The sequence below is a fragment of the Microtus pennsylvanicus genome, chromosome 11 (genome assembly GCF_037038515.1).
Source record: "Microtus pennsylvanicus isolate mMicPen1 chromosome 11, mMicPen1.hap1, whole genome shotgun sequence".
NCBI classification, from domain to species: domain Eukaryota; kingdom Metazoa; phylum Chordata; class Mammalia; order Rodentia; family Cricetidae; genus Microtus; species Microtus pennsylvanicus.
Genome location: NC_134589.1, coordinates 86,817,689 through 86,825,182, shown reverse-complemented (window position 1 = coordinate 86,825,182; position 7,494 = coordinate 86,817,689).

Below are 7,494 nucleotides of genomic sequence, written 5' to 3'. Positions count from 1 at the left end.
GTTCCTTTTTTTTTTTTTTTTTTTTTTTTGGTTTTTCAAGACAGGGTTTCTCCGTGTAACAGCCCTGGCTGTCCTGGAACTCATTCTGTAGATCAGGCTGTCCTTGAACTCACAGAGATCCGCTCGTCTCTGCTGTCTGAGTACTGGGATTAAAGGCGTGCGCCGCCACCACCACCTCTTCCTTTAAAACCTTCTAAACTGCCTACTAAGTGCCAGGTACTTCTCTAATAAAGGCAAGAAAGGCCCCCTGTACTTCCCAGATTATTTCATAGCAAGAAAAGTTTGGTCGTGAAGAAGCAACATAGCTAAGGGCTAGGGAACTGTCAGCCCATCCCATAGGAAGAACCAACGACTTGACTCAGTGTCCCCATCCGGACCCTCATTTGGTAGAATGATGCGAAGGCTTGCAGCCAGCCAGGTAGCCAGGTGGCAAGGCTGTATCTCAGGCAGCTCACACACCTGGTTCAAACCCTTTCCACTACCCTGATTACAACCTGAGCGCTGGGACTGACCTTTCAGGCTTTGACTCCTGCTGCCAGAGGAGGAAAACACACTGTCCACACTTTGGGAGGAAAACAGGTGTGTGTGTGTGTGTGTACCTATGTGTGTATGTGTGCAGACAACAGCTCAAGAGCCATTACTCAGCCTTTACTCATGTGCCCATCTGCCCAGCTCCCTGTGGCTTTTGAATTAGTAGTAGCCTGGGCTTCTTTCTCAAAGTTCTGGTGCCCCAGGAAGTGCCCGGAAAGTCATTCAGCTGGCCTGGGTGGTTCCTCTCCCTGCAGAAGACTAGCTACCATTGGCACCCCACCTCCAGACCCTGAGGCCTCCTCCCCTGGCAGTGCTCCCCATCCAGCTCCCTGCAAATGTCCTTTTAAGGGGAGCTCCCCATTCTCTAGCCTGTGCTTCCGGGAGTTCTCACAGAATGGGGGAAAATCACCCAAATCCAACTTCCGGTAGAGGGCATAGCCACTGCAGAACCCTCTGGACAAAGAGTGCCTGAAGCTGATAAGATCTCTTCTGTTAGAACTTTCTTAAGGCGTCATAAATCTTTTATTAACATTTGGTATTATACTAATTAAAACTGTTCTCTGTATGTATTATTAATTTCCCTAGCACTTCTTGCTGGGGTGACATTTTTAGCCAGCTAAGCAGAATGTAGCACAGTAAATAAGAAGAAACTCATTTCCAGACAATTAGCCTTGCAGAAAAATAAGTTGGTTAATGGAAGGCATGATGATTACAAATTTTACCTAAATAAACAGGGTATCTTAATGGTGACTCTTCAAGCTAAGTAAACAGATTGGGGTGGTAATGTCCTAAGCAATACTTAAATGTAACTGTTTAATAAATTGGCAAATTACTCATTTCATCTTAGAACAAAATGGTAATACTGTAGTAATAACCTAGTATATATCCCGTAAATATGAGGCATTATCACTTTAGCTCTGAAGAAATCACCACAGTGATATGTCAGCATTGATCTAAGACTGCAGCATTTTATCTCAAGTTTATTACCCATTTTTGAGAATCGCTGAGATTTTCAGAGCATAATGGCAATAAAAGAAGAATTTAAAAAGCGCTTTAATGTGCATAAGTTAATCAGAGGTATCCTCGGGGGGAAAAGGAAATTTGGTAAAACATGAATTATAAGCATCATTTAAACTTACTTTGGACACTAGAGATAATAAATGGCACCATAATTTAGAAATAGCTTTTAACATCAATGACGGTAAGTACCACTTTACTGTTCATAAGAATTGCAGAGCAATGGTGCTGAGGCCAATTTTATTAGCCATTTTTTTCTTTATAAAAGCAATCCAGCCCTTTCCACAACTGAGGAGACAGGAGCAAGAGTTACGTGCTAATATGCAAAATGCATTTAAGTTTTTTGAAATAGAGAATAATAAATTGTGCCAAAAGATAGAGTCTGGAGACGAATGAATGATCATTTAAAAAGAATAAGGCGCTCTCAGAGTTTACATATTTGGGGAAACTTGATAAAAAAAAAGAAGCCAACAAATTGTTCATACATTTTTCCATTTGCTGGAGCATGCGAGTGTGCTTTCAAAGCTGAGAGATGAAGCCATAAATCCCAGCAATCGGGAGATGCTGCAACAGGAATATATTTCTGTAAATTGTCGCCACTGACAAATTGCTTTTAAACTGCGTGCAGTGCAGGTTCAACTTCCTTTCCAGGAAACACACACAACCGACTTGCAGGGTAGCTGTAGACCCTGACCTCAGCTCACCAAGTGCAGGCAGCCAACTCCCGGGTGGATCTCCCACTCTGGGTGGCACGTCACGGAGACTCCAAGAGCCACCCACTAAGTGCACAGCGCTTGGCTGAACATCACAGAGACTCCATAAAAGGCTGGAACAGTGCACAGCCAGGTTTGCAGAAACTGGTTTTTGTGGAAGAAAGAAATCCAAGACATCAGTCTAGACCCTGCCCCCCAGGATTTAATAACTCCAGGTTCAAGGCCTTTGGCTCCTCCACCCGATGAATCTGAGGACCCACAAAGCAATCTGTCTCACTTGATCTCAAAATCTCAGATGTATTGGGGCAGCACAGATGCCAACTTCCTTTGCTTTGGATGTGACTCGTATAAAAGGCCTGGAGACCTCATCAAAGAAGCCCCTGATAGAGGTGGGTGGGGAAGATTCCAGAAAGTGCAGCGAGGGATGAAAGGAGGAGAGGGGAAAGGAAGAAGAGAGAAGAGGAGAGGAAATGACGAGGAAGAGAAAAGGAAGCCGGGGGCAGGGTGAGGAAGAGGAGAGGGAGGAAAAGGAGAGGAGAGGAATTGGTGAGGGGAAGACAGGAGGCAGCAGCAAGGACCCTGACTGTGCAGTTTAAGCAGCCCCCTGCCCATCCTGACCTGGTGTCATCTCCAGACACTTCCTTTTCTCTCCCTCAGACAGAGCCCAGGAAACACTTGTGGAGGGCTGTGCTTGTTCCGGTGGTGACCAACCCCGTGATTGCAGCTGCTCCTTACCAGAGTGTCTGACTGGATGCAAGACTTCAAAGCCGGCTTAGAGACTGAATGGAAGCTTCAGCAGCTGTATATAGATGGGATGCTGCTGGATGCCGCATCAGATCCTGGGCAAACACACAGGAAAGCTAAAAAAGCTTTAGACCTTTGTAGGATTATTTAAGGGCCCAGGCAGATCTTGAGCCCAGAGCTCAGCACATAGTAGGTGCTTTGCACAAATTAGTTTTCTTCTCTGGAGTCAGTCAAAGCAGCTGGCCGGCCTACTCTATTCGACACCAGGAAGTTTTTAATATCCCTAAACCTCACATTCCTGTTCTCCAAAACGGAATATTGATGTCTGCTGAGTTCCCAGGCTAGCTCTAAGGGTAAAATGTGTAAGGTGCTTGGGTAAAATGCTTAGTCCATCGCCTCACCCACAGTAGATAATTTATAAATGCTATTTACTATTATTATCATTGCTTAGTAAGCATTACTAAGCACCTACAGTGTGCCATACATCAGCAACTAAAAGGACCTATTCTCTCAGAATAATCTGGGTTTTCAGCTGTCAGTCAACAGCCCAGTTCTGGAAAGGTCATCTTCCCAGGGAGATGCTACAGTAGGAGGCTGAAGCGAGTGAGGGTGCTGGCCCTGGGCATACTCAGTTCTAACTGGCTGTGAGTCCCTCCCTGGCTTTGCTTCCTTCTGTGTATGAGCAGAGAGAAGGTCTCCGTGTGTGAGAATTCCCGTGGGTTAACAACAGTCACAGTTAAGTTGTCCTGGCTGCAGACAAAGAGGCCAAGCGTCAGAACAAGACAGCCTATCCTCTTGGGCAGCAAAACTGACCTGCCAAATCCAGAACCCTGTATGTGTGGTGGGCTGATGTTTCATTACCCGATTCCACACCACTCTTCCTTAGACCTACAAGGAAGAGTCTGGGGTTGAGGCCTCCACCTGTGACATCCACATCCACAAGGGTCCGCTAGAGCCTGGTTTTAGCTGGGGTAGGAGGAGTGGACCAGAGAGTGGAGGTCGCTCAGCTCCTTCCAACGGCAAGAATGAGTACCTTCAACTTCTTTCAAGAGGCTCTAAAGAACCCGGCCAGGGAGGCCAGAGCAAAGCTAGCCCAGGATGATATTTATAAACAGATCCACTTTCTGGTTTATATCCTGTGCTGCCTAAAGATAATGATATTCCAAGCGGCCAGAATTCCCTTTGGCAGGCACACAAAGACTTCGGTTTTAATAACAAGGTGGTCTGAGGCCCCTCCAGCGTAAAGCTGGTGAACTGGGGTTATTTGGCTTCCATTAATGTCCTGGCATCAGCGGTGCTCTGAAATGCTGTGGTGCCCCTCAGTTTCTCATCTGCAAAATGGGGGTTGTATAAGTCTGCACCTACCTCCTATGCTATCTGAGGAGCTGTCAGATCGCGCAGGCGCCCTCAGAGCAGCTACTGCTGGCCATTCACAGCCCACCTCCGGATCTACCATACCCGGGTACAGGTGGCTGCAATTCTGAAGGGGCTCTCAGGGCTGAGGACTGGCGTTATGCCATCCTTGCTCGAAGCCCCCTTTACTCCCCCTTCCCAAACGAACTGAAACTGGAGGCGGTAATAAAGTCCACCCCTGCGGGTGGAGGGGGCTCACAGGTCCTCCCGGGGTTGGGTTTCCTTTTTGCTTTCCCCACCCCCATCTTCCTTAGCTTCACTCTGTCCTAGGAACAAAAGTGCCCCAGCTGTGGTGCCCAAACGGCAGATGCGAACGTGCGACTGCTTAGCATATTCAGGCGGTCTGAATCCAGCACCCCTTCCTTTCTCCTGCCCCGGGAACCCAGCCCGCAGGGAGCCACGCGGGCCACCTTCTCGTTGTCTTTCCCAGGAGCCTAAGCATTCTTGTTTGCTGCGGCCTTTGCTGGCTGAAGCAAAAAGGGGGAGGGGTGGTTTCCTGAATGGCGGACGAAGGTGGCAAAGAGTGTGCCGCCGTCCACCCAGGTCCCAGGCGCTCAAGAGTTTCGGCGCATCCAAAGGACACCAGCAACAGAGAGTCCAGGGCAGGGCCTGCTCCACAAGATGTTAAAGCCAGCCAGCGACGTTCACTTTACGTGAAAATTTGGCTTCTCAAAATCGGGAATGTGGATCAGCACAAACCTGTCTAGCGAACCCACTGCGGAGGAGCTTTCCCAGCTACGGTTTCTGTTGGCTAGGGAGGGACACAGCACTGGTTCAGACTCCAAGGCCAGCAAGAGGTGGTGGTGGGGCCGAGGGGCACAAAGCGGTCACTGTGGTCCAGACAGTTAAGGGGTGAGAGCGAGGTTCTCCGGAAGCTTGCCTTCTCTATCTGTCAGCTCCCCACTGGTAGAACTGGAACACAAGATTGCTAGAGATGGGAGGGTGGATGGTGGGAAGGAAAAATTTAAGCTCGAGTATTCTGTTCAGCTGTGTATTCTTTCTTTTCCCGTTCTGCTTCCTCCCCACACCGACTGGGAGCATACCAATGGGGTATAATAAATACTTCCGTACCGGGCAGCCTGTCTGACAAGAGAACACCCGTTTCAGCTGAAGTGAGGCACCGCAATGGGTAATGTCAGGATACTGACAAGCCTGCCCCTGTCCAGGTCCGAGGTGCCCACCAGTGTCGCCAGCCGGGGAGGACGCTGTTCAGCGTCTGCCCTTTCCCCCACAAGCAACACTTTGATTAAGCTCCTATGCCATTAGTAGACGTTCAATTAGATTTTTTTAAATCTGGAAAGTATTTTAAAATGCTTTTATTTTATGATAAATTTATTAACGACTGTACCATAAGCCATTGTTGTGATTGTTTTTCTTGAACAGTGTTTGCCCATTTTTAACCGAGTCAGTAAACAAGGCGCTGAGACTTCTAAGTCACTCACGCCGGACCACCCAGGACCCTGCCTCCCTGTGCCAGGGTGTGTTTCGATGGTAGGTGTGAATGGGGATGGATTCCGCTATGATTCTGTCGGACTCTGAACTTAGACAGCACCGCCCGGGCTGAGACCTTGGTCACCGAGCGAGCACCGCTTGATAAAGTGGGGGCGCATGGAAAACCGCCGCGACCTTCGGAAACCCTCACTATTACCGCGTGGGGAGCAAACACCAAATGCTCATCTTCTGCCTCGGCTTTAGTTGTGCCCAGGCTGAGATCAGGATCTGGGGGAAGCTTCCCAGGACCCTTCTGGGTGACATGGCTGTAATTTAGGCTATGCCTGCCGTTCTCTGAGCTCGTGAGAGTGAGTGGTAGTTGGGAAGGCACACTCCGTGGCTTCTAAACTGGCACTCCAGGTCTGCCTGTCCCTGAGTGGGGTGCGGTTGCCTTCTTGGGCGGGGGATGGCACTGTGCTTGGCCTGCCTCACTCTCTGGCTGCTCGGCTTGGGGTGGTCGCTGGATCTATTATCCTGGCGTGGCTTCCTCTCTTGTGCATACATGCTGAAAATGGCCCGGCAGGCTAGGCAGGGATGCCGGAGTCACAGAACACCCTTTCAACTCCCGGGCCCCGTCCACCGCTCAAGTGAGAGTAGGAAGACCCTTCAGCCTCACTGAGGCCTGGGAACCTCTCGTCAGGGTGACTGCACTAGACCACCTTCTCACCCTCAGGTTAAGCTCCGTACCCTTTCCTGCCTCGATAGGCCAAGCACTGGGCAAAGCGGTTGCTGCCGGGCAAGAACGTCCAGGCGTTGCTCCTACCAGACAGAGCTAACTTCGGAACTTCTCTGGGCCTCCGCATTTTCAGCAACAAACTGGGGAGGGCATCCACACCTATAAGGTGTAAAACCCACCTAACCAAGCTCCGCTGGCAGAGTCGCCTTTTCTCATGCAGACGCAGGCGACTGACCCGGAGTTTTTCTGGCTCCCTCTGCAGGGCTCTGATGTGGCGGAGTGGCCTAGCGTCCCTCAGTCCCACAGCGCACTAGCTAGCAAATCTAGCTCCTGGAAGCCTTGTCCCTGGCCCTAGACGCCTTTTCCAGGTGGGCTCTAGGTGCTGCCTCGAAACCCCGCGCACAGGGTGATCCTGCGCTACGCAGTGGTTCGGCCAGCCAGCCAGCCTCGGATCTGTAAAATGGGTGCAACGAAGAAGGCCACTGAGAAGGGTCAAGAGAATTCAAATGGCGCAGCCTAGGCAGTTTCTGCTGTGCAGCCTCTCCGCCTGCATCCCCGGTGCCGCACTCACCCGTTGGCGGATGGAGCCTCGGCCCGGTCTAAGGCTGAGGGAGCATCTGGAGGAGCCCATGTTCCTTCGGCTCAACCTCTAAGCTTGCCTGACCCTGGTCGTGGCCCCACCTTGGCCCATGATCCTCTCAGTGGGGAGACGGAGAGAAGTGTCTCTTAACGGCTCACCCTCGGTCTCTCATCCCGCACAATAGCAGAAAGGAAGGTTTAGTGAGTGGAAGGTACAACACACACTTGCGGCTCAGCAATCGCTCCCACCCGCTGGGGGAGCCCACCCTGCTCTGGGTGAGCTAGGCAAGAGATGGTAGCCTCACCGGGACCACACGCATGGGATCTGGC